The sequence below is a fragment of the Diabrotica virgifera genome, chromosome 9, assembly GCF_917563875.1.
Source record: "Diabrotica virgifera virgifera chromosome 9, PGI_DIABVI_V3a".
In the NCBI taxonomy this organism is placed as follows: domain Eukaryota; kingdom Metazoa; phylum Arthropoda; class Insecta; order Coleoptera; family Chrysomelidae; genus Diabrotica; species Diabrotica virgifera.
Window position 1 is genome coordinate 216,338,191 of NC_065451.1, and position 7,804 is coordinate 216,345,994.

The following is a 7,804-nucleotide window of genomic DNA, read 5'->3' on the forward strand; positions in this document are numbered from 1 at the left end:
CCAAACTTTTGTGTACGTTCCAATTAATTCATTATTGTGGTACCATTAGTTAAACACAACGTTTTTAAAACTTTTTTGCCTCTTAGTATTTTTTCTATAAACCAGTTTTTATTGAGATGCGGCTTCTTTTTCAATATATTTACGTAAAAATTTTATGGGGGTTTTGTTCCTTTAAACCCCCCAAATATTTGTGTACGTTCCAATTAAACTATTATTGTGGTACCATTAGTTAAACACAGTGTTTTTAAAACTTTTGCCTCCTAGTCTTGTTTTCATAAGTCACCTTTTATCGAGATGTAGCTTCTTTTTCAAAATATACCTACCTAAAAATGTAAATTATAAATAAATTTTCAGATTATTAACAGGTCTCTATAATCGTACTTAACCATATACAGTGGAACCTCGATAAGTCGGCCCCCGATAACCCGGAAGTCCGGCTAACCCGGACCGATTTTCATCGGACAAACATTTCAACAATAAAAATGTATGTATTATGTTAAAACATTTTATCTGCAGCCGCTTCTGTAATGTCTTAAAAATATCGAATTTCATTGATAAAACATAATATAATCATAATATATTATTTGAGAGATAATGGGTATCTGTGTAATTTGAACTATATGATAGTAAAATGACTCATGCACACTGCGGCAGAGCGACATTCATACATTCATTATCGCAAACAACAGGCACCTGTTATTCCTTTATTTATTTTCAACTGTCTTTTAAAAAATTGTTTTTTAAACAATGGTCTTTTAAACAATGAAAGAGTCACTGTTCTTAAATTACATAAGCAGACCAGACGAAATTATTGACACAACCAAACTGACTGAGTTTTTTTACCTAGAAATTAATATACTATATTGTCTATACTAAACTCTATACAACCATAGGTAACTGCATATATATTTCATATTATTTTGCTTATAAGGGACTTTGTCTATAAGTATACCGTATTTTATTAATTTTTACCATGCTCTCCGGCTAACCCGGATTTTCGATAACTCGGATCGGCCGCGGTCCCGATTAATCCGAGTTATCAAGGTTCCACTGTACATACAAATATGTGGTGGATTCGACAAATATTCAAAATATCTCGATAAACACTGGCTTATCGAAATAGAAATAAGAGGCAAAAAAGTTTTAAAAATAATGTGTTTAACTAATGGTGCCACAATAATAATTTAATTGGAACGTACACAGAAGTTTGGGGGGTTTAAGGGAACAAAACCCCCATAAAATTTTTATGGGGTGCAAAAATTTTACTTAAATTTTTTTTTAAATGTTGCTGCCATAAAAATGCAACATGTCCATTTTCAATAAAAAATTTCTGAGAGTTTTCGATATATGAAAAAAAATCGATTTTTATTTTGTAACTTCAAAGGGCTGTAACTTTTTTTGTGTGCACTATTGTATATAGGTAAGTGAGGTTCAATCAACTTATTTTTGACCCCAGAATCTGTGGTATAATTTATGACCAATCTTTTCGGGACACCCTGTACAACACAATAGTCATATCGCCGACAGTACTCTATGCAAGTCAAAACTGGACAATTCGGGAAAAACAGAACAGTATAAATGCAATAGAGATGAGACACCTAAGAAAGATAGTTGTAAAGACAAAATGGGATACATTAAGCAAAGAGACCAATGAACTGGTATGGTCACCTGATGAGGGTGCAACCCAACAGAATTACAAGAAAAGTCCACGAAGCAAAGAACATCGTAAAAAGAAAAAAAGGCAGAGCAAGAAAAAAATTGATACAGCAAGTAGTAGAGGCAGGAAAGGTAAAAAAATCACTCGAGGAATTGAAAATAATGACAGGAAATAGAAAAGAATGGAAGAGATAGGTGAGTAGAAATTAAAATAGCTAGCCCAAATCCGACACCTTCATAGGGTAAAAGGAAAGGAAGAAAGAAAGAAAGGAGAGGCTTCCATCCAATCAAATCAAAGAATTGAAATGTATTTCTTTAATTAAGTATTAAATAAGAAACAAATTATTTTAATTTAAGAGTTTATTAATATATTTAACGTCATATATTTCCCAGCAATTTTATGGACAATCTTCAGGACGTACGCATCTTCCACTCTTTGTATCCATTATATACCCATCATCACATGCAAATAATAATTCTGGAGTACATTTGCCAGCACAGAAATAATTACAAAGTGGAACACGCCACATTTGACAGGTGCGCCCCAGACAACAAGTTCTACATTCTTCAGGTACATTTGAAGGCGTAGTCGTTCCTACAAATGGAGAAATAAAGATTAAAAGCAAAATGTAGGTACTGGACTATGTGCAATTTTGTACAAGTCAATAAAGGAAGAGGATACTTACTTACTTACTTTCCGTGTCCGGAACACCAACAACTTTAAATTCTGTATTTCCAATGGTTGGCCACATAGATGGCCCTGTCATTTGCTATAATTAAGTCTTGTTCTGTGCAGGTCTCTCTCATCTCTGTGCATGATAGTAGATGCCGGCTGGTCTGAACCGCGCCACAGTCGCAGGTATCGTCCTCCTGGTATCCCCATTTTTTCAGGTTACTAGCACAACGTGAAACGCCGGTTCTTAGTCTGTTTAGCGCTTTCCAAGTCGGATACGGTAAATTGTGTCCAGCAGCCATTTCCTCCGAGGGAGGAAAATGTGTCGCAGTAGTTGACGCTTGCCATAGGTGTATTCGGCGCGTCTCTGGCGCTTCGGGGATGGATCTTGATGTTTTCAGGAAGCTTTTCCGAGATCTTAGTCTGCTTGGCTGAGTTTGGTGGTCATATAAGGGGTGTCTTCGGTCCGTCTCCTGCTTTTTCCGTTCTACCTCTGACGTGACCTTTCTCCTGATTGGTGCTGGAGCAATTCCAGCAATGGGGTATACCTCTTCGATAGGTGTCGGTTTCAGGCAACCCGATATTATACGGACCGTTTCATTTAGAGCCACGTCGACGTTCTTTGCGTGAGCAGAGTTTGCCCATACTGGTGCTCCAAACTCCGCGGCCGAAAAACATAATGCCAAGGCAGAAGTGCGGAGAGTGTGTGGTTGTGCTCCCCATTTTGTATTAGTTAGCTTGCGGATGATATTATTTCTGGCACTTACTTTCTTCTTAACATCTTGACAGTGGTATCGGTAAGACAGAGTTCTATCCAGACGGACGCCAAGGTATTTTGGCGTCTTGTTGTGTTCCAGCATCTGACCACGCCATTCCACCTCCAGCGACCTTCGGGCATGCTTGTTTCTCAGGTGGAAAGCACATACCTGGGTTTTTGTGGGATTGGGTTTCAGATGGTTTTTATCATAGTATAGAGCTAAGTCTCCCAGGGCATCTGTCAGCTTCACTTCGACTTCATTGAAGGTTCTTCCCTGAGCTGCCACCGCTGTATCATCAGCGTAAATAAATTGCCTTGTTTGTTGGTGTATGGGTTGGTCGTTGGTGTATATGTTGTATAGAAACGGCGCGAGGACACTTCCCTGTGGTAGCCCATTTTTTTGGTCCCTCCACCGACTGTTCTTGGACTGGAGCGTTACGTAGAAGCGTCTATTCTGGAGGAGACATTTCACTAACCTTGTTAGTCGGAAGTCCTTTGTAGTTTCGTAGAGTTTTGCGAGTAGCCGTTGATGGTTAACTGTATCATAGGCGGCAGTTAGGTCTATGAACGCTACTCCTGTTATTTCCTTCCGTTCAAAACCATCTTCAATATGTTGGGTGAGATTAAGAATTTGACTGCAGCAGCACTTTCCGGGTCTGAATCCTGCTTGTTCTGGAATAATTTTAGTCTCCACATATTCTGCGATCCGGTTCAGTATCATTCTTTCAAAGGCCTTGAAAAGGTGGCACAAGAGAGATACAGGTCTAAAACTCTTTGTATCCGCCGGATCCTTCCCTGGTTTTAAGAGGGCTACCACTCTAGCTTTTCTCCAGATTTTGGGGATTTGTAATGTACGGATGCAGCAATTCATCATTTTTACGAGCCACTCTACGGTTTTTAGTCCAAAGTTCTTTATTTGCTCTGTTCGTATGTCGTCCAGGCCAGCCGCTTTATTATCTTTCATTTGATGGATCGCGCCTCTCATCTCCTCTAGACAAAAAGAGGTACCTAGAACATCTCTTTCTTCGTCGATATTCCGTTGAGCTCTCACCTTGTTCTTTCTTGATGTCGTCTTACCGTTCATTAGAAGATGATGGGCTATCTGATCGGGTGTGACTTCTGTCATGTTGACTGCCGGAGCAGCGGGATCGTTGCCAAGATTCCGAATCAGCTTCCAGGCACGTCTGCTGTTTTGTTTCATGTCCAGACTCGTGACCAGCTTGCACCACCTTTCCGTTCTGTTGGCGGATATCGCATGTAACATTTCCTCCCCAGCCTGTATTGTCGCTTCCGAGAAAGGGTCTTCTTCATATAGCTGTTCGTATCTTTTAAGTAGGGGTTTAGATTCTTCATTGAGCCCCGCTATGTACTCAGTTCGACAACCTCTAGGGATAAATTTCCGTGATACTTGCTTTACGATTTCTACAAATTTATCGTATGAATCAGGGCAAGGTTCTAGCTGGGAAACTTCTTGATCCAATGTTTCAGAGAATTTTTCCCATTTTGCTTTAGTAAAGTTGAACCTTCTCTTGAAAGGAACAATTTCGTATCTGATTGCCGCGTTGGAAAGACAAATTATTGGTCTGTGCTGTGTCTTTGGGAGAGCGCTTCCAACGATTTTTGTCACCTGGTCTCCAATTCTGTCGCTGACAAATATATTGTCTGGGTTGTAACCTCTGCGCCATCTTCCGCTGTTGAACGACGCAGGCTGCTTTGGATCGTGAATAAGTTTTAGGTTCATGCTTTCAGCCCATTTTTCTAGTTCTTCGCCATTGGAATCTGTTTCGTTGTAACCCCACGCGACACTGTGACAGTTGAAGTCACCCAGTACGAATTTGATTTGCTGTGATTGAAAGTTATTCGGTTCCTCAAAAGCAAAGTCAGCGTTTGGTGGTTTGTACATTGACGTTACTGTACAGGAGTTTATCTCCACTGTGAGGATCTCGATGTCATTTTGATCTGTTAGAGATGTGGATGCTACGTCGATATCTGGTCTGACGAAGACTGCGCTACCATATTGGTCGTGTGGTCTCTCCAGTATGAGCTTCATACCCCGAATCCTTGGTCTGCGGCTTGCAGTACCTCTATGGGTTTCTTGAACCAGTAGAACATCGACACCATGTTCTCTGCACATATTAGACAATAGGTCTTCTTTATCTGCTGATAGTCCTTCAATATTAATTGAGGTCGTCATCAAAAATGGCCTTGATAAAGACCGTTTTGATTTTGATTGCATCTGTGTTGTTGGTGCACCGGTGTTGAAAGGATTAGCCGACATTACTCGTTTCCAGGGGACGCCCGATTGTATTCACAAGTGATCACAATCTACGTGGAGGCTCCTTTCATGTCCCCTACAGAAGAGGATACTACAGAATGGGAAACAACGAAATTAAAATTATCTGATGCAAATAATTATGGAGAATGATCAGAGGACAAAGAAAAGAGATGAACGAATTGATAAAAACGAAACACATTCCAAAGGAAACATAGGCAGACTACTTCCGATCTCTGTTTGCTAAAGGCGACGATAATGAACCACCAACACCTGAAGTTACGACAAACGAAGAAATAAACATCGAGGAGTGAGAGGTAAAGGAAGTATTAAGAAAATTAAAAAAGCGTTTAAAAATAGAAAATTTCCAGGAGAGGACAGAATATCGAACGAACACCTATGTTGAGCTGCCCCCCCCCCACTTGCAAAAATCAAAAAACAAATAGCCCTGATTTATGAGCTTTCATATTCCGAAAACTAAAAATTTTGAGCTCGTTCCACTGAGCAGGAATTTAATACTTTAGTGTAGGGCTGTAGTAGTAGTAGTGGGGGGTGGCTGAGTCAGCCCCCCACTACTTAAAAATAGGAATATTGAATCGGTTTTTGCGGCAGAATTACGAGCTATTTATGAGCTCTTGAAATTATATAGTTTCGATTTTTGAGCTCATCCCCTTCACCCCCAAACAACACTTTAATTGATTTAACTTAAGAGAAAAATGCTGAGAAAACTTAAAATATATCGTATTGCGGATATAATTCCTATAGCTTATATACTCTAAGAATAAACTATTAAATCACGTGCATTTCGATTATTGAGCTACAACCCCTTCGCAAGAAAACCACCCTATCTTCCCGGCTTAAGAGAAAGTTGTACTTAAATTGCATTAAATTAATTATTTGGCGACTACATATCATTTAATAATTTATAAGCTTAGAAATTACGCGCATTTAGATCCGTAAATTGCAATTTATTTTGTATAGTGCAGTCACTGAAGGTAAAAATCAACGATTACCTTCAATTTCGGTGAACCTTCATCGATTTTCACGAAAATTGGTCAGTGGTTAGAGGATACGTCAAGAAACAAAGGTGACATGGTACCACCTTGCGCCTTTACCCTGAGGGTGGATACCGCCCCTTCTCGGGGGTGAAATTTATTTTATAAAAAATAACTGCACAAATCTATAAAAGAACAAATTATAAGCAAAATTGATTATATAAAGTTATTAAAATAAGTCAATACTTTTTAAGTTATTAAAGATCAAAGATTTTAATTATTCGTGAAAAAATGCATGTTTTGCGGCGGTTTTTCGTAAATCACTGAAAAACTGTAAGTTTTTACAAAAAATGGAGATGAAAAATCGATGGCAAGACTCTATGGGACAGAACTAGAAGTACAGATATACGACGGAGACGGAGATGCAAGACGGTGGACAACATTAATAACTGGGTAAGAAACAGAAGAATAGATTGGAACGACCACATAAACCGAATGACAACAAATAGATTAATAAGGACAGCGAGAGACTGTTAACCAATAGGAAGACGATCAGTGGAAAGACCACGAAAACGATAGAATCTCAACTTACTAGAGGCACATTGAAAAAACAGACAGAGTCATGTCTTAGGGGAATATCCCCTAAATGGGGTCCTCTGAAATCAGACGATATCGAAAGAAAATAAACAAAAAATATATAACACCATAATTCGGAACATGTGTTGCACAAACGTTAAAAAACATTTGTCAGGAATAAAAAGAATTAGAAAACGAAGGCAAAAGATAAGAGTTTATTAGAGACGATAAGAGGCTTCCACCAAACCAAATCAAGGAATGGAAATATTTCTTTCAAGTAAGAATTAAAAACAATATTGAAGAAGATGTAAAAGACCAAATAATTAAAGTCAGTAGAACGGCCGGATGCCTAAACGACACAATTTGGAAAAACAAACACCTAAGAGTGAAAACAACGGCTCAAATAGATATATGTCAGTTATTAGTCCAGTTATGATTTACACGGCCGAAACAAGACCAGACACAAGTAAAACACAAAGAATTCTGGAGACCAACGAAATGAAGATCTTAAGAAGGATTGCTGGAAAAGGACTACAGGACAGGGTAAGAAGTGAGGAAATCAGACGCATATGTGGGGTAGACACTATAAATATCTGGGTAAAGAAGAGTAGCGTCAACAGATAAGCAGGATGTCTGAATGATAGTAAGAATAGCCAGGGACAAGTCACCGTTAGGCAAATGAAGTATAGGACGCCCAAGGAAAAGATGGAATGGGGCAGCGTAAAAGGCACCGTTGAAGAAAAACAGGCAGTCCTGCCTATATAAAAGAAAAAGAGAATAGAATAGAAATATGCTTTATTGCCATGAAAAATTTTACAATTTTATCGACAAAGCTTATAAATAGTCAAAAAAACAAAACAGTAACAATCCAATTT